The sequence below is a fragment of the Tinamus guttatus genome, unplaced genomic scaffold (assembly GCF_059628265.1).
Source record: "Tinamus guttatus ecotype Peru unplaced genomic scaffold, ASM5962826v1 Tinamus_guttatus_pri_ptg000172l, whole genome shotgun sequence".
Taxonomy (NCBI): Eukaryota; Metazoa; Chordata; class Aves; order Tinamiformes; family Tinamidae; genus Tinamus; species Tinamus guttatus.
Genome location: NW_028288706.1, coordinates 3,848,765 through 3,870,243, shown reverse-complemented (window position 1 = coordinate 3,870,243; position 21,479 = coordinate 3,848,765). Strand labels below are relative to the sequence as shown.

General features: G+C 47.3%; 1 protein-coding gene across 2 annotated transcripts in view; it reads left to right on the top strand.

Moving 5' to 3' along the window:
- Positions 1-21,479, top strand: part of RAB11FIP3 (RAB11 family interacting protein 3) — a 76,419-nt gene that overhangs the window by 10,342 nt on the left and 44,598 nt on the right. For both annotated transcript variants that reach the window (XM_088523078.1, XM_088523079.1), the window contains exon 2: positions 9,713-9,806. The gene's annotated coding sequence lies outside the window, so the exon portion shown is untranslated. The remainder of the gene's footprint in view (positions 1-9,712; positions 9,807-21,479) is intronic.

Here is a 21,479-nt window from a genome sequence, read left to right as displayed (position 1 = left end):
AAAATTCCTGCCTTAATGTAGAAGTAACCTAGAAATAAGCCTGGTCTTGAATCCAGGCTGCTGCCTCTGAGCTGTGTGTTTGGAAAGGTGAGAACAGGCTTTGTGTGTCATTAGAGGAACAAAAGCTGAAAACTGAAGCCTTCGCTACTTTGGGGTGTGGAGGAAGAGCCCTGTATTCAAGCTTGCTTAGACAAATGAACATACTTGTAAGAGCAGACGGGTTGATCCCTTTGAGCAGTTAACTAGAGAGGCAGGAGGAAATCTGGAAAATCTGAGTGACAAATGCAATTAAACTCTATTAAAACTGTTTCAGTGTAACTTACATTACTATTAAAGCTTTCAGACCATCCTTGAAGTTCTCTTTAAATAAGCTTTAATGCTTCTATAATAAAAATGCATGGACGATTTGGAAGACACTGCACTTAAGTTTGAGACAACATTAAAAACGTAATGAAACTAGGCTCTTAAACTGTGCTCAGGGTGGGGTTTAGCTGCTGAAATGTCGTGGAGCGGGTGAGGGTAGTCCATAAAGGCCTGTGCTCACTCCTACACACTAGCTGAAGTTCTATAGGTGTTTGGAGGCTACAGGTGGGACTGCTGCTGCAGTGAATGGGGACTGGTGGGGACTCCTACGCTTCAGGTCAATGCAGTGGCCTGGAGGGAGGGTCTGGCTGCTCTTGCTGGATATACTGATTTCTTTTGAATACTTTGGTTTTGGCTTCTTGTGAGGACAGGCAGAAAGGATCTTGGTCCTCAGGTTTTCTTGGCTGCAAGCTTATTAAAACATGGTTTTTGGCTTCTCTCTCTTCCTGAATTTTGAATGTCTTCCTTTTGAGAGTCTTCCTTTTTGCTCTCCCAATCTATATGGCACTTTTAGAGCCAAAATGGTCTCTTATACGAGTGGTATGCAGGAGACTTACCCATCTGAATCTTCTTTGGGTTTGTTCTTGGAGACTTCTTGGAGAATTAACTTGGAGACTTCTTTCCCCTTTCAAAAAGGGGAGCTAATACAATGGAGAGGGAATTCTCTGCAAACTGGCCCTTTGCCGTCTTGCGGAGATGGTTCTGTTCATTAGATGTTCACGTTTTCTCCTCTGGTGCTGCCTGCACCTGCAGGAAGAATCTGCTGATGCTTCGTACACCAGCATGTGACACTGGGAGGCTGCCTGGTGGCATCCTGCCCTTCGTCTCGGGGACAAAGCCGCCAGTGTACAAGGCTGGTACAGAAACTGCCAGAAGTAGGTGACACTGAAAGTCGGTGACAGGCCAAACAGCTTTAGTCTCAGCTAAATAGCAAGAGGGAGGAGTGGATTTGGTATGTAAATGACTTTGTTAGAAGTTGAGAGGTTTATCTCCTTTCCTGGGCAAATAGGAAAGAAGGGAAATTTGTTCTTTCTGCTGAACTGGCTCAGTTTATTCAAGGAAATGCTCAGACTGCTACAGCTTCTCCCACTGGGTTTGTGGGTGCTTCCTTCCCTGTTCTGGTTCTTTACATGCAGGCTGATTTAGAAAGTGTGATATTCTCCTCCTTCCTTCCCTTAAATAGGTTTGATCCTCATGTTACAAGAGAAGAGGGTAAAACAGGCTGAATCTCTACCTCTCCTTTTCAGAAAGATCTCTCGATTTTGGGGTTTCAGGCATTAAGTTGGTAGCAGAGGGCCCTGCAATTCTTGAATCTTTTGAGGCTGAAGACAGGCGCGCTGATGTGCACAGAAGATTGGGGTGGAGGGGGGTGCAGACGCAGAAAGCCTCTTCCCCGAGTGCTGCTTATGTGTAAGGAGAAACTTGAGCAGACCCAATCTGCTGCTTTCCTCCTGGGCTCTCCGACCAGGCTCAGAGAACAGCACATCTCCACAGCAAACCTGGACAAATGCCACCACTTGCAACATAAATAATGCAGCTCTTGCATTGCTTGCTCACAAATGCTGCTTCCTGGAATAAGATCTGCCCCCCTTGAGGGTATTTAGCAAGTTAGTTAATTAGGTCTAACTGCCGCAGAGTAGAAACCTGCTCTAAGGTTCGTCCTGTTTTCTGTAACGCCGGGTCCTTCAACAAATCGGCCAGTTGGTTCCTATAAGCATTGCTGGAACAAGGGGCAATCCCAGGTAATCGTTGCGTCGATGGAGCTGCAGAAGGGATGTACAGGACTGGAAAGGTCTTTGCCTTTGGCACCCCGTGCGGTAGCGATCCGGGTCACAGCAGCATCGCAAGGCAGCGACATGAAGTTGTGCTCAGGTTCTGTGTGCCTGTTAACGCTCCCTTTCCACCCAGCACCAGGGAAGAGAGGGGAGCGCCGCGATAATGGGGATTGATTCCCTTCCACTGATCACATTGCAACCCATTGATTTGCAGCGTGTGTGATCTAAAGAGAAGGGCTGGGCTGTGGCAGCCGGGGTCTTTGGCAAGTTGTTCCGCTGCTCTGGTGTTTGGCTGCAGGAGGCTCAGCGGTTTCAGCTGTAATTTGTGCATGTCCCCAAGACAAACGCTGCAACTTCTCTCATATGAGCAGCTAGTACTTAAACCTAGTACTTAAACATGCTGCTTTTTTTTTTTTTTTTTTTTTTTTTTGGGGAAGGATATGGTTAGCCTGAAGAGACAAAGTGTGTGTGTTTCTATAGGGGAGGCAAGTGGTGCTGCTTTTCTGGTGTGTGTGGTTTGTAAAAACACCTGAATACCTCCTCTCTGTATTTGACTGAAGAGTATGCGTCTAGAGATGCTATGTTCATCCTTGCATAACCACGAGAGATACTTAAATTTAATGTACTCTCTGTTAAATCCCCGTGCATCACTTCAGGCCAAGGATTCAACTAAACATAAAGAAGAGAACATCTGGCTTGAGCCCTTTCCTGTACTCTAAAGCATCAATAACTAAAAAAACTCCTGTATTTGGCATAAATGCAAATGTGGAAAACTTAACTTCTGTTTTGCTGCAGTTCAGAGAGTTTGACTTGGCATATTATTTTTCCCCTGAAGTTGAAACATGTCCAGAGTGGATTATTATTATTTTTTTTTTTTGAGAGAGAGAAAATAGTGTATTCAGCGCTGCGAGTTGCCTGGATTTTCATATCCCATCTCAGTCAAGCAAGCTCTGGCTTCCTTATACTCAGAATTGATCTGGAACCTGATAATTCAAATATTTTTTAAAATGAGTATTTTTCCTATTCAAAAAGAGCTACTATCTATCCTGAGGTTAAATTCAAAGGACTCTACAGATCATTATGCAGAAATTGGTACCCAAAAAGCCTTACAGGCTACAGGCTCGTACTCCTTTCTGCCCCATGACCCGCTGCATTTGTGGCTTGTTTTGTCTTTTTGTCCTTTGATTGGAACCCTGTGTTATAAATAGGGAGAGGGGACAAACCAGTACACCCAGCAGATACTGTCTAGCGGGTGGCTGCTTCTGTAATCCTGTGTGTTGTCTCCGTGAGACCCTTCTTATCTGCAATACAAAGTGGACAAACGTGGTACCGCTGGTGCAGCGGGCTGCCTGTCAATAGCCCCTTGCAAACCAGGCTGCTGCGATCCAGAGACTTTACATGGAGATGTGGTTTGGTGTGTGGGCTTTTTTTAAGGCCGAGCAGAAGACAGAGGCCAGCCTTGGGCATGTTTAAATTAGCACAGAGCCTTGCACTAAGCTGGGCTGAGATCCAAGCAGCAGAGAGCAGGCAGCAAAGGGGAGAGCGGTACAGCTGGAGAAAATGAAATGTAGAGACTAATAGAAAAGGCTCAGCAGCTGGATTAAAGCAAAGTTTCATTTTCTCTTTGTAACACTTGAGAGTTTTCATTCAAGCAGAGCCTCCAAATGCGCGGGGAGCGCCGTTAGCGTGCACAGCGCCTTGCAGCGAAGCTGAGCAAACAGCTACATAAACACTTGGGAAACCTTTCTGGCCTGCCAACAGAAACGGTGAAAGGGTGCATTTACTTGCTTCCTCCTCTGCATACTTGAGGTCCTTGCCCACAGAAGGGCTGGGTGGCTGCTTGCTGCCCTCAGACATTCATCAAAGGCCCCTGAAGGAAACAGCCCTCTGGAAGCCGGAGCTGGACTAGCCTGGCCCCTGCTTGCCTGCCTGGGGCTGCCTCGTGCCGTGTTAAACGTGACCGCGGAGGCTCCCTTTCCTCCTGCAGTGGAAGGGGCGAGGGTAAGGTCCTTAAATCCCTCTGTTGGAGTCCCCTGTGATGATCCGGGACAGAATGACTCCCCCGCTCTGCCCTGCTCCCGTTGAGTCCGATAGCCAAGTGTTCTGCTGCCCCGGGTGACTCGTGTCGTCGCGCGTGTACTGGAACCGGCAGCGATGGAGGTGCCCGTGGTGCCACGTGTGACCACGTGTCTTCTCTGCAGACCACAACCTCGCTGCTGGCCTGCCTGCCTGAGGCAGGGGCACCCATCCTACCCTTGTTCTAAGCGATTTTCCTCAAACCTCCCATTCGAGTACCTAATTCTCTTTCTAGGCTAAGCCTTCATCATCTTGTAGGGATGTTTTCTCTAAAGCGGAGTACGGCTGCGTTGTGAGCTGCTTGGACAGCCGCTCCTCTATGTGGCAGCCCCCAGCCAACTGTGGCTGCTGCTGTCAGGTCAAACACAGTGATGGGTTCCTGGGTGAAGGTCTTCATCTGATGCTTGAGTTAGTGATTTGTCTGTTGTTTTGGGAGTAATTTAAGTCCCAGCCAGGAATAAGTGTCCTCTCTGTGGTCCAGTTAAAATCTGGACTGGGATTACTGGTTTTGTTAATTTTCCCTGAAAGAACCGGTCTGTCCTCATCGATTGCTCAACTGGGCAAAACGTACCGAGTCAGATGCCAAGTTCGGACAATTTGGGCTCTTAGTCCTGTGTGCTGTTCCTTATCTCGACAGGTCTCCTGTTAACAACTTTCTCCAGTTTCTAGGTTCATTTTGCACATAATCCACGTGGTTGGCCCCCCTGGGGCGGTTATTTAGGTTCAAGGTAGCACTAAGTAACAGCAGGTGTACCTTTGTGTGGCTCGTGGATACTATTGAATTACGTTCCCTGCCTTTGTGCCTTCTCCTTCCCTCTTCTCCCTGCTCCCCCCCCAGAACAGCCGTTGTTAGCAGCAGCAGACAAGAAACCAAGCCTGAGAGTAGTTGTGTGTTAAACACCACAGATTTGGTATCTTCTAGACTTCATCTTCACTGTATTTGCTGTTACTTAGATTGGTCTTTGTCCTATGGCTCAGAAAACCAAGTAGACCACAGAACAAATCCCTCCCAAAGAAGAGAGAGAACAATTTCAAGGCAAAAGTATCTCAATTTTTGCTTAAATGTCTCAGAATGCAGTTGTACAAATTTGGGGTAAGAAGCCCAACCTATTAGCTGGCCTGTCCCGAGATGAGTTTTATATGAGATCACTGACTGTGGTGGCCACTGTGAACCTCACTTTCACCTCACTCCTCAACCAAACCTCTTTTTGGAGCCTGACTTAGCCTCAGTTTCTGCCAGAGTATGAATGAAAGCTTCTGGCAAGCTCAGAGGCTGTGAGGAACGTGTCGGCTGCTGATCGTAGTCCTCCCTTCCTTGGGAGACCAACACTTAAAACATCCGCTGCATTTGTTATACTGAATCCATCCACGTGGTGGATTCCACGTGGTGGAAACATGGAGTATCATGAGGTGAAGGGGAAAAAAAAGCCCCGGGCTTTTTCTTTCCTTCAACCTGTCTGACAGGGGCACTTACAGCTGGGGAATCCCTCATCTCCCTGGAAGACTTCCATTGTGCAGCTGCCAAACCTGTTAACTTGAATTTGGAGATGTCACTGTTGGTTTAGCTGAGGCTTGAGAAATCATTTGCTGAATTTAACTGCTGTGAAGCTGAGAATTTTATTTCTTTTTGTGTTCTGCATCTTGGGGAAGCTGTTAACAGTTGGTGCAACGCTAATCCCTAGCACTGGCATACGTACTTGGAGGTGGCTTGGTCAGAAGGGGTTTTTGAAGATAGGAGGTGTTTGGCAGCAAATAATGTTATTTTTGGAAGGCACAATGCCCTTCCAGTATGAAGAGCTCTTGAATACAGAAGATGACATGTTAATGTGGTTGCTGTGATGAGTAGTTCTTGCTCTGTTGTTGAGATGTAAGTTGACCTTCCTCCTCCTCCCCAATCTGTTTTGCTTTCCTTGCTCTGGCAGATTTCTATAGAAGTTCGAGCTAGCTGAATGCAGCTACATGTCACTTACCTGCAGATCCTTGCTTATCAGGAGGGCAGGCCGAAGAGGGGCTGAGAATCAGTGCTTGTATAAAACAGATGCTGCAGTGCCTTCTTGGGGTCATTATCTCTGCTGATGGGTGCAGAAACAAACTTTTATGAATTTAGAAATGAAGATGCTTTCCTGTAGTAATCCTATGCTTAGCATGGTCTGCCTAGGCACAGGAGAGCGTTTCAGATACCTGGCTCTTCAAGGCCTATATCACAGCATGGGCGTGCACGCATGAAATTTAGAGATAAGACAGCCAACAAGAGGTGGGAAATGTGTTTAATTCGGCAGCTGTGCTCTTGGGTCAGTCTGTGTCTTGGGTCTTGCTTATGAGATAGCCCTAGGTGCAGCTTGCTGACTGGGCTCTTGAAGCTTGTGTTGCCTTGAGTAGCCAGTCTCCACCTGCTCTCCAGAGAGGCCCTGTGCAGCCCTCGTGTCCGTAGCCTGTTCTGGCTTTGGTCTGCAGGCCGGGCCTCGTCCCCGCCATGGGTGCACAGAGCTACTTCCTCAGGTCCCGCTGCAGCATTTTGCTTCTGCACGTTTGCGTCTGCTTTCACCTCCAGGCACATTGATTCAAAGCAGTTTAAGTCTCTAGGTTTCAACTGGATTTTAAATTAGCTGTTTAGACCAAGCCATCCTCTTTCCTGTTAGTGCTCAGTGTTTCTAACTGCTTTTTCCTCTTCAGGAGGCGTTTGTTTGTAATGAGCTGCAAACAAACATTTCAGGCAGAACCTCTATTTGAATGTTTCTTGCTCATCATAGCTCATCAGTTTGTGTTTACATCTGTGTGTGTTTAGTTTCGTGTTGGAATCTAGTGGAGTGTTAACTTTTAGGTTTGAGCTCATGGGAATATAGGGTATTTGACTGCTCTCTTTTTATCCAAATTCGTGCGAATAAATGAGTCTTTGGCTAAACAGAAATCTGTAACTTTCAAACTGTTTAATGGAGTTGCTAATTCAAAGCTATATTTAGCTGTAACCCATGATTTTTTCCAACATTCTAAAAAGGTAAGATTTATTCTTTAGCTTAGTCATCCAAATGAGGAAATGGAGAAAACTGACAATGGTAACTCTGGAGAGAGACCTTGGAGCTCCTTCTGGAAGGATGAAGCAGGGAGGTGCCACCTGGCAGCCGTGAGCCCCTAGCTGGGTGCCAGGAGGTCTCTGGGGTTGGCTGTGCTCCTGTAGGCCCAGCAGGTGCCAGGTGGGCCCAGGTATTTCTTACGTCCTTGTCCTCCCTGGCTTGTGAGCTCGTCTGATTGTTGGACATTACTTGCCACTTCAGAGTCAGGTTATGGGGCCTCTGTTGCAATCAACTATTTTATGGTCAGAGGTTTTTAAACCTAGACAGCAAGCATGTGCAGGTTAGATCAGCACAGACACAGCACAGGGCACTTAAAACTGCAAGTTGTGTGATATTTGTGTGTGGGCATCTCCAACTTCAGGACTGTGAAATTTTGCTTGATTTAAAATAAATAAATAAAGGAGGGCAGGTTCTGCAGCACCCGCATGGGGGAGCGGGGTCTGTGGGTGCTAACGTGAGGGCTCAGCAGGCTGCTCCCAAGCAGACTGGCTGTGTCGGGCAGCACTGTGAGCATCCCCTCCCCGCCGTCTCGTGCTCGTGTTGTGGAGGGCTTGTCAGAGCTCCCTCCACTCTATAGGATGTCGTGATAAACCTTTTAGTCACATCGAGTGCTCTCACGTTTGATTAAATGTCACTCACTCTTGTGCTGTCTCTATACACAGCAAACAAAAGTTACTTGCAGCTTTTGAGCTTGGATCTGCCAGACGCATTAGCGGGAGCTGACGTATTCCCGAGCTGTTTGTATTATCCGTTGTTTGACTCGCAAGAAGTGTGTGTGACTCACTGCAGTCTGTGTGCTGTACGAGTTCAGTGGCTCTGCTACTATCTGTCTGCTCAAAAATAAACCCACCCCAAAACCAATGTTCCCCATGAAACAGGGAAGAGATGCTCTTGTTTTCTCCTTCTTGTTTGCAAGCTGATGAACAGGCAAACCCGGTGCATGTTGAGCTCTGGGGTTTGTCTCATCCCCCTGGTTTTCCAAGATGTGCATCTTGGTGTCGATGACTTATATCCTGCTGCATCCTTTGTGCTTGTAGGATGCTCGCTGTTGCTTGGAGGAGATGGGATTTCTGAGGCCAAGACTCTGTCCTGTCTTCTCCCCCCTGGCCCCCCCAAATTCTCCCTACACTGGAAACCATGTGAACATGCGAATGAACCGCAGACAGCTCCGATCGGGTGTTGCAAATGTGATCAGTGGGTGTTTCTGTCTGTATAAACACGGACTTGGACTTCCTAGGGGGAAAACAGAAGAAAAATAGCAAAGAGCAAAACTCTGCTGCATTGCTGAGGTGAAGGTGCAAAGCGTGACTGCACTTGGTACCTGCTGCTTCGGTAGGGCAGCTACTTTTGTCCTCCTCGCCTTTAGGTGTTAAGAATCTCCTTTTAGGTGTAGGCTGTTTGTTTCCTTCCTTGACATAAGAGGCTCAATGCGTCACCACCTTTTTGCCAAGAACAAACAAAAACGTCGAGCTTGCCCGCGTGCAAGTGCGTCGCACGGGCTCTGCGAGGAGCTTGTGCTCGTGAGAGCTGAACAAATTCAGCACTACGAAGTGCCTGGAGACTCTCCTATGTGTCAGCCCCGGCAGAGGAGGAAAGGTCAGCACGTGTGGTGGGAGCAAGGGCAGAATCGTCAGCACCTCTCGAGTACAAAACCAACTGCGTGACTCTACCTCTTAAAGCCTGCTCCTTCCTAGGATTGTCTCTGGGCTAAAGGAAGTGGATCTAAAATAGATTAAGGCACCTCGTTATCTCTTGAATGAGGATTTGCTTTTTTTTTTTTCTTTTTTTTTTTTTTTTTTAAGGAAAAAAGGCAGGGAGACAGTTGTTTTAGTAGTTGCAAACTAACTACTGGGTGAAGCTTTTTTGAACACCTGCTCTGTGTGTCTGCTCTGATACCTGCTAGCTTGTGTGATTATTTTTTCTCTCTCCCCTTTAAGCACTGTCTAACTGCGAAAATATTTCAATTGTGAGGCCTAAATACGAACTGCTCCATGTTACGTTATTGCTGAAGCCCGTTAATTGGGCCCTCCTGCAGGGCAGCCTATTAATGAGCTTTCCCAATTAAGACAGGACCTCTCTCAATAAAACAACAACAGAAGAAGGCCCCCCGCACCAGAAACAAAAGCCCGTTGGAAAAGATCACATTGGAAGAAATACTGTGCTGACCTGTGTTTCCAGGCTGGCAGGGAAGCTGTCGCTTAGTCCAGTACCAATTAACCCTGCTGTCCTGATTCGATATTCTCCCTTTAATGAGAACTACTGCAACTTGGTGTCATTTTGAGCAGTTTAACCTTAGCTTGAATCTTGCGTTTTGTGGGAGAAGAGGAGAGAAGGAGGAATTTAAAAGATGCTTCTTTGATCTGAAGTTTTCTTTAGTATCTGGAGGAAAAAAAAGCTTTGAGGATAACGCTGCTTTTATGGTTACAGGTAAAGGACCTAACGAAGTATCTTGATCCGAGTGGGCTTGGAGTCATCAGCTTTGAAGACTTCCACCGAGGGATCAGAGCTATCAAAAATGGAGGTGAGTTTGCCATTGTGCTATGCATGAGGATGAAGAGGCACCAAAACTAACACCCCAAGCTGTAACGGAGCTGACAAATCGCTCAGAACAGGCTGAACTTGGTTTTCTGAGCATCCTTACTTGGTGCGTTGGGCAGAGAGCAAGGGGATTAATGGGTTGCACTGATGTTTGTCCAGGATAAACCCACAGTTGTGGTGCTGGTTGCCCGTTTCCTTGTTTATCAGGAAAGTTACTTCCTAAATGTATGTTGAAAACTGACAAGCCATCGAGAGGAAGATCCCTTTTTGCATGGTATCTGCTGTCACTTCCAGATTTGTGGGAATTTGCTGCTATACCAGAGCAGTGACTCCAAGCTGACCCCTGCTCTCGCCATCCATCTGCAGGGTGGGATCATATCTCTAGACCCTGGGCACTGGTGCATTTGCCCTGACCCCAGCTTTTTGTAGGCTCAGCACGCACAAGTGATTTCTAACAAGAAGCACATGAAATGAGAGCTTTGAACTGCCTGGTAACGTTTAAACAAACAGGCCAGCGACAATGCTGATGTTGCTCTTGACATGATTATTTCATGTGCTTCCAGAGCAATAGTTTGGTGAAATGTTAGGTATGTGTCTGGTTGGTTGGCACTGCATTGATTTGCTAGAGAGAAAAAAAAAAAAAACAGATGCTTTTTCAGGGAATTGATCTCTAATGCCATTATTCAGAGATTTGTTTTAGGAGCAAGTGTGGTGTTAAGGGCAGGGTGTAAAAAAAATATCGGGAACATGATGCTGAGCGCATTTAATCTAAAACTTGCAATTAGCAGTTGTCACGCGATGCCTTTGCACATTAATCAATAACCTTGTTTACAGTAATACTTGTCTTCAACTTCATTGTTGCTTTCATGCAGCAAAGAATGTGCTGTTTGTCAGTGGACGGAGCATGTTTTTAAAGACCGACGCTAGCAAAGATGTGAGGACACTGATATATTCCTGTACAAAGCATCTTGTTTCAGGAGCAGCAAAATCCCTCAGGAGTAGAAGGGGCTCTGGTTTCTGTGCAGAGCAGCACCCCCATCCCTCCCTGCTCGTTCGTACTTGTCTCCTCTTTGTACGACCAGGACTGTGGAGCTTTATGGCAGCTCCAAAGTTTTGGCTCTGTGGTGGCTCGATAGAGTAGCTAATCCTGAGATCTCCTGCTGTAGAAGGAACTGCAGCATGCTATTAATTTGTAATAAATTGCTATTGGAGAAGAGCTTGTTTCTAAAAGCTCTGGCTTCTGTTTCTCTTCAATAATTAATTGCTGTAGTATTGTGTTATATTAATCGAATGGAAAAAACAGGTCCAGAGAAAGCTTTTAAGATCACTATTTCTTAAACTTGTAAGAGACTGCTTTGGATTTCTTACCATGCTTGAGAAAGGTAAAGCACTGAGCTCAGCGTTTCTCTTATGAATGTGCAATGTTAGAGAGCAGGGAGGGTTTCTTTGAATTCTAAGAGCTGAGCAGTTGTTTGTTGAAATGATCTTGAGGATTTATTGCTGCTGTTGAGAGAGTCAATATTGATTACCTAGAAGAGGTATCCTTGCTGCTGGGCATCTCTTTAACACAGCTCTGTTAATTAGTCTGGCTTTTTTTTTTTTTCAGTCTGGCTCTGTTGTACTTGCTGGTATTCTGTGGTGCAGTCAGTTGAAGGGAGGCTTGACCTGAGATTTGTGGCTGGTACTGGGATTTCTCACTGTTCTGAAGCTGTTCCTGGGTTTCTCCCAGGCCTTGGAGCTGACTGGGGTTAATTGCAAAATCCAAATTGAGGTAGACAGAGCTGACCCTGTGCCTTCCTGGCAGGGAGGCTGCTGGGTGCTCTTGGGCCTGGAGAGGCAAGGCTGGAGATGCTCCTGGCACAGGTTCCTGGGATGTGCTCGTGCACCGCTGGGAACTGCAGGAGCTCCTCATACCCTGCTCTGTACCAGCCCTTCCTAGGAATGGGGACAGATGCTGGGACACCCTTGTCCTCCTTCCCCTCCCTGAAGCGGGTGGTGTCTGTTTATTTTAAATTTAAACCTTAAATTTTGTAAATAAAGACTGGCCAGTCCTGCAATAGGTAAGTAGCAAAGCAGGGAGGAAAATCATGGAGCAGTGTTGGCAAGTCAGGGAGGAGAAATACTTTTGAGAAGGGGAAGTTCAGGTCCTTGAAGTGTAGAGCTCAAAGTGCTGATAATGGAGACCATGGTGACTTGAAAGAAGCAGAGTGTGTTACAGAGAATGCTTAAAGACACTGGATAAGGTCTGCAATGCCTGGCGAATCCACAGCCACAGGAGCTGTGCTGCACCTGGGTACCATCCGTGAGCTCTGGGGCTTCTTCATAGTCATCATGCAGGGAAAAAGCTGGGAGCCAGAGCGACTGCCCTGCGTCCATCTCGGCATAGCAGCGAGAGCTAATGTGGAGATGGTCCCTGTGAGAAACACGTGTTAGGATTTGTATGCAGCTACGGAGAAAACTGGGTGAAATGTCTGTGTTGGGGTAGGACCTCACTACTGGGATATTAAATATCTCCTGGTTTTAGATGACCAAAGGCTTTTACTGGAACTCAGAAGTAATAATGGAAGACACCATGTAACTTGTGCTCTGACCTGATACATCAATTTTAAATAAAATAAAACAAACAAAAAAACACACCAGGAGGCTTTGCGTAGGGATGGGCTCTGTGCAGGTACCCTATTGGAATGGGCTATCTGTCACTTGAAATTCCTGGTGGCTAATCCAGAGGAAGATACATTCCTGTAGTTGTGGCTCATTCTGTCTTGGATGCTGCTCCCTTAACAAAAGGACCTCTGTGTATTGAGAGCAGGCAGTGCATCCAGGACAGCGAGACATGGATGTGCTTAGGAGCTCAGGGGAGGGCCAGAGAATGGAAGGAGTCAAATCTTTTCAAATGCTTCAGCTAAAAAGCTCTGTGGGTTTGGCAAGATGGAAAATAATTCTTCCAGGTTTGGATGCTGGCTCCGGAGCTGTAACGGAGTTCCTGTTTGCAGGAGCTGCAGGCTCTTGGCAGGAGTAGGAGGGGTGCAAGACTTGGGCACGATACCTGGAAATGCCACCCCCAAATGGGGGCAACTACTGCAGGGCCGGGAGCTGGCAGCCGGGCCGCGCTCCCGAGTGCTGTTCCAGGGAGAGATCCCGTGGAATAAGCGGCGTTCCGCCGGCGGAGCGCTCGGCTCGCCCGAGGCGCTGAGCTGAGCGCTCTCCCAGCGCGGGGCCGGCGCGGGGCTGCGCGAGGAGGCAGCGCTGCGGTGGGCGCGGGCGGCACACGGAGCGCGGCCGCGCACGTGGGCAGGAGGCTGTAACGCCCCGTGCATGAGCGCGGGGCAGCTGCTAATTGCATCTGGCACCCGTGCAAGCTCGCGGAGGCTGAGGGTGCCCTTGCACGGGGCCACCTTGCTCTCCATGCCAGCAAGTCACCCTCCACTTCTGCACCTGGTGTTCGGCTCCTCCACACGCTTGGTGTGTTTTGAGCAGTTGGGTGCCACGTCGAGAATCCTTTTTCCCCCTGTAAAGAAAAGCATGTGTCTGGCCCTCCTGCTGAACGAAAGCTGTTCATGCTGCATTTTAAAAGCTTATAAATCTAGAAAGCAGAGCAACTCAGTTTTCAAAACCAGATCTGAGTTATCCCTGCATTGCTAACCCAAGTATATTGGTCATGTGCTCCACAGCCTTGCTTTCAGCAACACAGCCTTGCTGTCTTCCCAGCTTGCACGGATGCAGCATCTGTGCTGCACTAGCTCCTGATCTGGCATTTCCGAGCCCCTTTTCCTGTATCTGATGGTGCTGGGGGATATCTCTGTTCACATCATGGCTCTGGCTGCCCGTGAACCACTTAATGTTTGCATGAGCCTCCTAGGCAGGGCACGCAGGGGCTCTGAATGCATTTCCTCGGAGCCAGGTGGCTGCTGTCCCCGTGCCATGGCCCTGCTCGGGCTCCAGGACGTGTCCGAGGGTGCAGAGCGCACTAGGTACCCAGCTCCGGCTGGTGTCGCAAACCACTCTTGGGCTCGTGCTTACTTCTGCTTTCCTTTGTAAAATCTGCATTGCAGATGGCTTTTGCTACACGGAATTAAAGCTTTCATTGCACAGGGATAATTCCAGAAGCCCAAGCTTGCATTCCCTTACGCACTTCCAATCCAGTAACTATTTTCCGATGCTGTGTTTTTGTGGGCCTTCAGCCTTCCTTTTCCAGGCTAATGCTGTAAATATGACAGGCCTTGCACCAGGCTACTAGTAGCATCCAAGCACACCTCTGCTGGTGGGAGTGCCTAAATTAATATTTAAGGCTTTTGTTTTATAAAAGGAAAGTGTTTTTTTTTTTTTTTTTTTTTTTAACTGCAGCTCAGCAGATGGAGTGAGATCTTGCGTGCGCATTTGGCTAATAACTCTGTGCGTATCTGGTGCTGGTGGAAGCACTTCCCACCTTCTCTTCAGATCTGCTGGTGGCTTTACCCGTGCAGCATTGCTGCGGTGGAGACTCTTGTTGGTCTGGTCTGTTCCTAGCCCTGGCTACGCTGTCAGCACCAGGCAGAGGGCTCGTTGGCTGGCTGAAGGTAGTGCAGATGCCTCCCTGTTTACAACCCTCGTTCAGAGAACAGAGGCTGCCCTGAATGGGAAATCAATCGCGATTCAGGAGCAAGAATAAAGTCAAAATTGCTCTGATTGCATTCTCTGCATTTTTTCTTTTTCTTTGCATTGCATCTTGCTCAGCCCTCCTGTATACTGCCTGTTGGAATAAGAGGTTTATGAAGATGAGTGCAAATTTTGCCCCTGAGAGAAGTGAGGACTTCTATATTGTGTTGAGATTTATGTATGCACTTGAAAGAGGAGGAAAAAAAAAAAAACACAACCCCTTTCTGTTCTTTGTAGTGCTGTTCTTTGTAGATCAGAGCTCTCCTTGTTCCTGCAGCAGAGGAGGATCTGTATAGCTCTGTGATGGTGCCCATCAAGTTGGAGTCCGTGTGGTCCCAGTTTGTGACCTCTTCTGCTATTGCAGAAAAGGCCAAGCCTTTCTCAGAAGTACCAAACTTAATTTTCTCTTGAAATAATGGCACTTCAGCACTTATTCTTGGCAGCCGCTGGGCCTGCGCGTGATGAAGGTGTGCGAGGGTCCTCATGTGAGTCGGTCTAGCACTCCCCTCCATCAGGGAAGGAGGTGTCGTGAGTGCGACGTGCTCGGCCGCGGTGTCCTGCTGCCTGAGGCGGTATGAGGTCCCTGTCCCTCTGCGGCAAAGTGCTCTCCTGCGAGATGATGGTCCTCCCGCGCAGGGGTATCTGGGGAAGAGGAGCCATCCTGCTCTGAGGAGATGCTTTCTCAGATGCCTGTTGCCAAACCTCGTGTTATCCTCTTGAAATAAATCCCTACCTACGCACCCACCTACCTCAGCAAGTGTGGAACTGTTTGCTTGTAGCTGTTTGCTTGTGCTTCAGCATGACAGAGAAGCACGGATATGTTAGAGGAAGGATATGCTAACAAGGATATGCTAAGGGGGTGTGTGTGCAGAAGGGCACTTCTGGCTCATGAGAAGGGTATCTTGTTTTCTTTGTTATTTGCATCTGCCTTTTTAATTCAAATAAACAATTGGGTTTTTCTTGTTTTATAATTTGACAACACGGTGAACTGTTGCATCAGGACTGGAGCTGGCTACTATCCACATGCCGTGCCTGAGCAGGGAGGATGTCTTCTCCAAAACAACCTCGCCGATGCCGTGCTGCATTGACCTACTTTCACAAAAAGCACAGGAGCGTTGTAGAAACTATATCCGTAGGCCCTATCACAGCCCTGAAATAGGGATGGCAGCAAATTACTCAAGTGTGCTGCCACAAAACTGCTGCTGAGGCCTAGCAGCCCTCGGGCTCTAAGAGAATGAGGTGGATTTACACAATAATCCCTTGCAATTTTTGGGAATTCTTTCGTTATGAATATTTTGGTTGCATATGCCAAATAAATCTTGCTGCATCCTGTCACTGTCGGAGTATAAGAGGCTCCAGCTCCGAAATGGGGAGGCGAAAAAAAAAAAAAAAAAGAGGAATCCCTTTAGTTCATAGCAGTTCAAAGCTGCCCTTTACTTCTTGCGGCAAGCATTAATCTTGGACGAAATGTCCGAAGTGTCATCATTTATGCACAATTCCTTGCAAGGGAAAACCTTACTGCGTAGCCAGGCTTCTCATAAAAAAACAAGCAAACAAAACAAAACTTCTGATCAAGTAAAATCAACTTGTGGTGTCTTCTTAGAATCTCTGATCGTAGCCTAAGCTGACAAAGGCAGGATGGAGCGGGTATGAACTGCAGTTGAAAGGGTTAAGTTTGGCCCTAAAAGTGAAGAAACCATCCTTATCTAGCGAAGGAGAAGAGAAGGCAGTACAGGGACGACTTTATTTTCTTGAAGATGGTAAATATAGAGAAATGCAGAATGATGTTAAATCATTCTTGGAGAGATGTTTTTTCAGTCTTGGAGAGACTCTTAGAGCTCTCCTGTCTGTACAAGAGTAAAACCAAATGTAAACTTGTGTTACAAAATAGACTCTTCTCATAATCCATCTGTTGTTCTAGTATTTCTCCATCATATTTTTCCTTTCTGCGTAATAGTGTGTTGTTTTGTTTCACATCTGTGGTTACTAATCCTTTTGAGAGCGCCGGGCCAGCCCGCTGCTTGGCGAGCAGGGAAGGAGGCGCTGGGGCTGCAGATGGGTGGTGGTCCTGGTCCAAGTCCTACGGATTGCGATTTCGCAGGTTTGGATGTTGTGATTAGGATCCAGAATGAGAGATTATTAATTTTTGGTTCAATGCAGGAAACTGAGGAGTGGCTTTTTTGTCCTCACCAAAAGTATTTGGCAAGGGGTCAGGTTGGATTTTGCATGATGAATGGGTTTTGATTTCTAAGCTTAGGTAGCAAGAATATACACGGCCTGTCATTCTGCCTTTCCGGACAGGCCGTCTAGCCAAAGCTGTCACACAATTTCTCGTTGGGAATCCAGTCAATCTGGTGCTATTAGTGAAGGGATAATTACTCATCTGCAACTTCTGCTTATCCAAGAACACCACTTGACTCTCATGGCCTGGAGGCTTGTGGCTGAGCAGCGACTGTGCCCTTGTGATGCCTTGACAGATGGATGTGGCAAAAGCTTGCTGCTTTCAAACGTTTGCTGGGCTCGTTCTTCGCCCTGACGTGTGACGTGGCTTTTCTGCTTTGCTGAGAAATTGGTTGTAATTGTACAGCTGCTGAGGTCAGGCTGCGATGTGTGAGCAGCAGGTTGGGCTGGCTCTGGTGGGTATCACGTTGCCCAGATTCAGAGGTCACCTTGGCATAAGCCATCCCTGGGTTTCCAACAGCCTCTTTCCGATTTCTTCGTGACCTTGATCCCTTTCTGTCTCCACCAAGCCATGTCTCTTCCAAACTGCTGTGCGTGTCCCTTGGATGTCTTTTTGTTTAATGATCTCTTTAGTGCTTCCTAAGTGAGTACAAACTTCCCTGCTAAATCCATCCGTTAGCATCAGGGCAGCTTATTCCTCCTTCAAAGAGGAGGCGTTTCTGCCAGCAAGGTGCCCAGCGCTGAACTCATCGATCAGGTGGTCCCAGGACTGCACTAAAGCCACCTCTGCTGAAGGGTTATTGCCCGTTCAAGCAACGTGTCCCTCCCAGCTGCTTTGCTTCTCTGTGGGTTTGTGACCGCTTGTGACTTTGAGGCCATGGCTTGAGCTCTCTAACTAACTTTTTCCACTTCCTTGGTTCTGAAACCTGTTTTATTTTGAATCTAGGTTATAACACAGCCCATAGCTATAGAGAAGTCAGCAGAAACAGTATGACGACTTATTATAAAAATGCTTCTATTAAGCCAGTAAGATCTTGGCATCCTTGTGTTTGGCTTTTTGGATCTATTGTAACAGGTATTGTACTGCCGATTTTAAAAGGCCAAACTCTTTAAATACAGTAGTGTTTCTAAACTGTTTTGTAGCTGAGAGAAGGCAATCAGTCACAGATAATCAGGTGATTCCTTTCCAGAAAACAGAATATTACCTAAACCTTTGAAAACTGGCTGAAATTACGTTTACTTAATTTTTCTTTTTTTTTCCACATAAGTCGTTTGGAACAAAAAAAACATTTCAAATAAAGTATGGTCCCCCTTCTCTTCAGTGGTATGCAGTACACAGTTTGGCCCTTTTTTGAGGGAATTTTTTGTCAGTGTTACAAGTTCAGAGGAGGAACAGGAAAGGCTGTTTCATCATAAGAGCTTTAAGGAGCATCTTCCTATTAGCCTGCATAGTGTTCAAGGGACTTGGAAGGAAAGGGGCTCCAAAGAGCTCCCCTGCAGCTGCTTGACGCTCTCGGTGATGGACAAGAAACTTCTCATCACACTCATCGCTTCCAAAAGGTGCCTCTAAACTCTGCAGTGCCAAACAGGGAGAAGTTCCCTTTTAAGGCATAATTTAATGTCTGTTCTGCCTTCCTGTATTTTCTTTTCCACATGCTCACCAGACAGATTATGTTCTGGCCTGGAAACTGGCTGTTCCTAGTCCTTGACTTCAGACCTGCACATAGTTCTTGCTGATGGTTTTGCAGCTCACCTTTTGGAGCCAGAGCGTGGCTGCTATAGAAAGTGTGTGGCTGTGTGGTTCCTGGCCAACCTGCCAGCCCCCTCTTGATCCCTTGTTGCTGGAAAGCGGGAGAACGGCTCCGATCTGAGCTGCTTTCTGGGGCTTGCTGATTGCTTTGAAATGGTCGTTAGCCTCAGCTTCACGTTAGCCATCATTAGCCTTGGGACACAAACAGTGAAAAGAGGTGAGGAAGACCCGTATGTGCTGAATGGCAAAGAGGCACGAACATCTTCCTGTGACGAACTGCAAGCGCTCTAGCAATTTGGGTATTAAAAGCCATTATCATCTTAATGCGTGCATCCAGGCCAGGAATTCTTCTGCAGAAAAGCTCTGTCTAAATTCACCAAGGCTGTGTGTTCGTATTAGTAACTGGCTTTGCTTGGAGCAAGTCCATTATAAACATGTCAGGCACAGGATGGGGAGCAAGGGGTTGGTCTGGGCTGGCTTCAACCATTATCTCCACATCTCACGTGGGAGCTGGAAGGTGGGGAAGGCTGAGAAATGCTTGGCATGAACGGTGCCATCCAGTCACTGCCCCAACTGGGGCAATAAACTGGTATTTACAGTTGCATGTGATCTCTTTTCTGAGGTCCTGCCATCCTTACCTGATTTCTGAGGTAAAGTGAGGATAGATTTATGCTTCCAAGCTGCTTGCGTACCATGAAGTTCCTTCTGTTTATATTTTCAGACAGTACTTGTAAATAAAGCCTGAGGGTCTTTGCTGAGCTAAGAGGATAAAAAGGAGTATTTGATAAGCACCAATCCCCACAGATGAAGAAATTAACTATTAAAACATTATCCATGAGGAGATCAGGTGAATGTTGTGTAAGGAACCTTAATTTTGACACTGTCTCCTTGAGAAGTGTCAGAATTAAGAGACACGGGGAGCCTGAGCTTTTTACTTGAATGTTCTGTTGTTGTAATTTGTGGTTGTAAAAATAAGCCTTCGGTGAGTGCTCTCTGCCAGGTGTTCTACCCCAGGAGGAGCCTGCATGTTGAGCTGCTTCACACTGCAGCCATGTGTAAGGAGAGGGTCTGTGGTGCTGGGGAAAGACTGGAGGTCGGAGAGATGTTTCTTCCCCCTGGGCCTACAGAGACTGGGTTCCTTGTGAAGATGCAAACGTTTGTGGAGGTCTGGTGCTCAACTTAGAGGGCACAAAGATGCCCTTAGAGACGTGAGAAATTTGATATGGAGGGGAAAACTTCCTCTGTTTCCAGCATTTTTTTTTCCATGAAGGCAGAGGGCCTCAAATTATAAATGTGCTCCTGCACCACTTAGTGAAGGCAAAAGTAAAAGGGAGGATGGTTGGGCTGGTGGTAGCTTCATCCTGCAGTTACTCATGATACATAGCTGTCTGGGTCTAAAATGAAAGCACGTGACCTGGAGGTGCCTTTGGAGATAGTAACTTTTGCATAGTGGCTTCTCCTCCAACTCTTTGCAGTGTGCGCCAGGTCCTCCCAACCGCCTGTGGCCTTCAGTGTTAACTGGGATTTTTTTTTTTTCCTCGGACATATTCCTGCCTCCTGTATGACCGGGCTGTCACCAGGCCTTTAACTAGGGTTCTGCCTGTGTTCTGTTTTTTGTGTGCCATTCATGCAGGTCCCCAGCCTTATTACTGTATGGAATAATTCAAGTGTGTGAGCTGCACGAATCCACACTGTTCAACTGACTTTGAGTTTGCAGCTCTGTGGCTTGCAGCAGTACGCACAGTGTATGTTGGCAGATGACTTAAATACTTCTGAAAGGCTCTGTTTTTCTAGGTCATTCCTATATGAAGTAGATAAAACTGGCTCTGTTTCTGACCTGTGTGTCACTACTGTACCCACGGCTCTTCACTCAAGGTGCCTTTTCACTCAAATCCTCTAAAGCAGCTTTTGGAAGCTATTTCAGGAGCCTTCTGCGCTCCCCAGCTTCCTTTGCTGTAGCTCTGTGCTCCGTGTTGTGTTTCCTGAAAAGCCCAAGTTACTGTCGCATCTCCGAGGCCTTTTGAATAGCCGTGATTCTTCTGATGGAGAATGTTTGAGGCCACTGTGGGAGCACAACTGAAATCCAACTTCTCGCCCTGGGAAGAGCAGCCGTGACCTGCCCTGCTTTCTCCCTGACTCTGTGTGTGGTGCTAGAAGAAGCCTCTTGCCATGGTGCCCTTGGCTGTGGATGCTCTAGAGCTTGGCCAGTGGATCCAGATGCTTCACAGATACCAGACAGAGGTTGCCCTTGGCTTGAGGTCTGGGCAGACGACAGGACAGCCAATATGCTGTCAGTGGAGAACACACAGATGTGCTCCAGCTGAGATGGTCCATGTCACAAGCTGTACATGACAGTGTTTGGACGATATCTTTTAAAATTCTGGGGAAAAAAATAGGGTGTCTTAAGAGTGGAGGGAGATGTAGGTTACAATTCAGTGCCATAATCCTGGAGGTCCTCTTCCATAAGCAGAGCAGCACTGAGCAAAGCAGAATCAAATATGTGGTGGGGAGAAAAGAGGGCTGCTGTGGCTGGCTGGTCAGAGCTGCACTGGTCAAGCCAAGAATTTGCAGGAAAATGAATCTCCGTCTCCCGAGTGATGATGTGGTTGATGCAGTGGACTTCTGGGGAATAGTCCTTTCAGTGGGGTTTGAAGGGTGCCTGTTGGGCAGCAGGAGACTTCTCAATAGGTGCAGGGAAGGATGTTGAAGGGATGCTAGAGAGGACAATTTGATGAGGTTATGATAGTGTACAGATGATGCCTAAAAAAATGTGCAGACTGGTGCCCATAGAGTGAGTTCAAGCAGCAGGAAAGCTGTGGACGGTGGCTGTCATCGTAAGGGAGGTGGCAAGCAGAAAGAAAACCCAGGAGCTGCGTATTGTGGTGGGCTTATTGCGAGGCCAGACCGTGGAGGAGGAGCCAAAACACAGATTTAGTGTGGGCAGAAACAGAGGGTTTGCAGGAGAGAGCCTGTGCTATGGGACAATGTGATCATGCAGAGAATGCCAGGGCAGGCACGGGTGCCACCAGGCAAAGGGACAGTCGGATTAGAGTCTGTAAAAGATCCTGCTATTGTAGCAAAGACACAGAA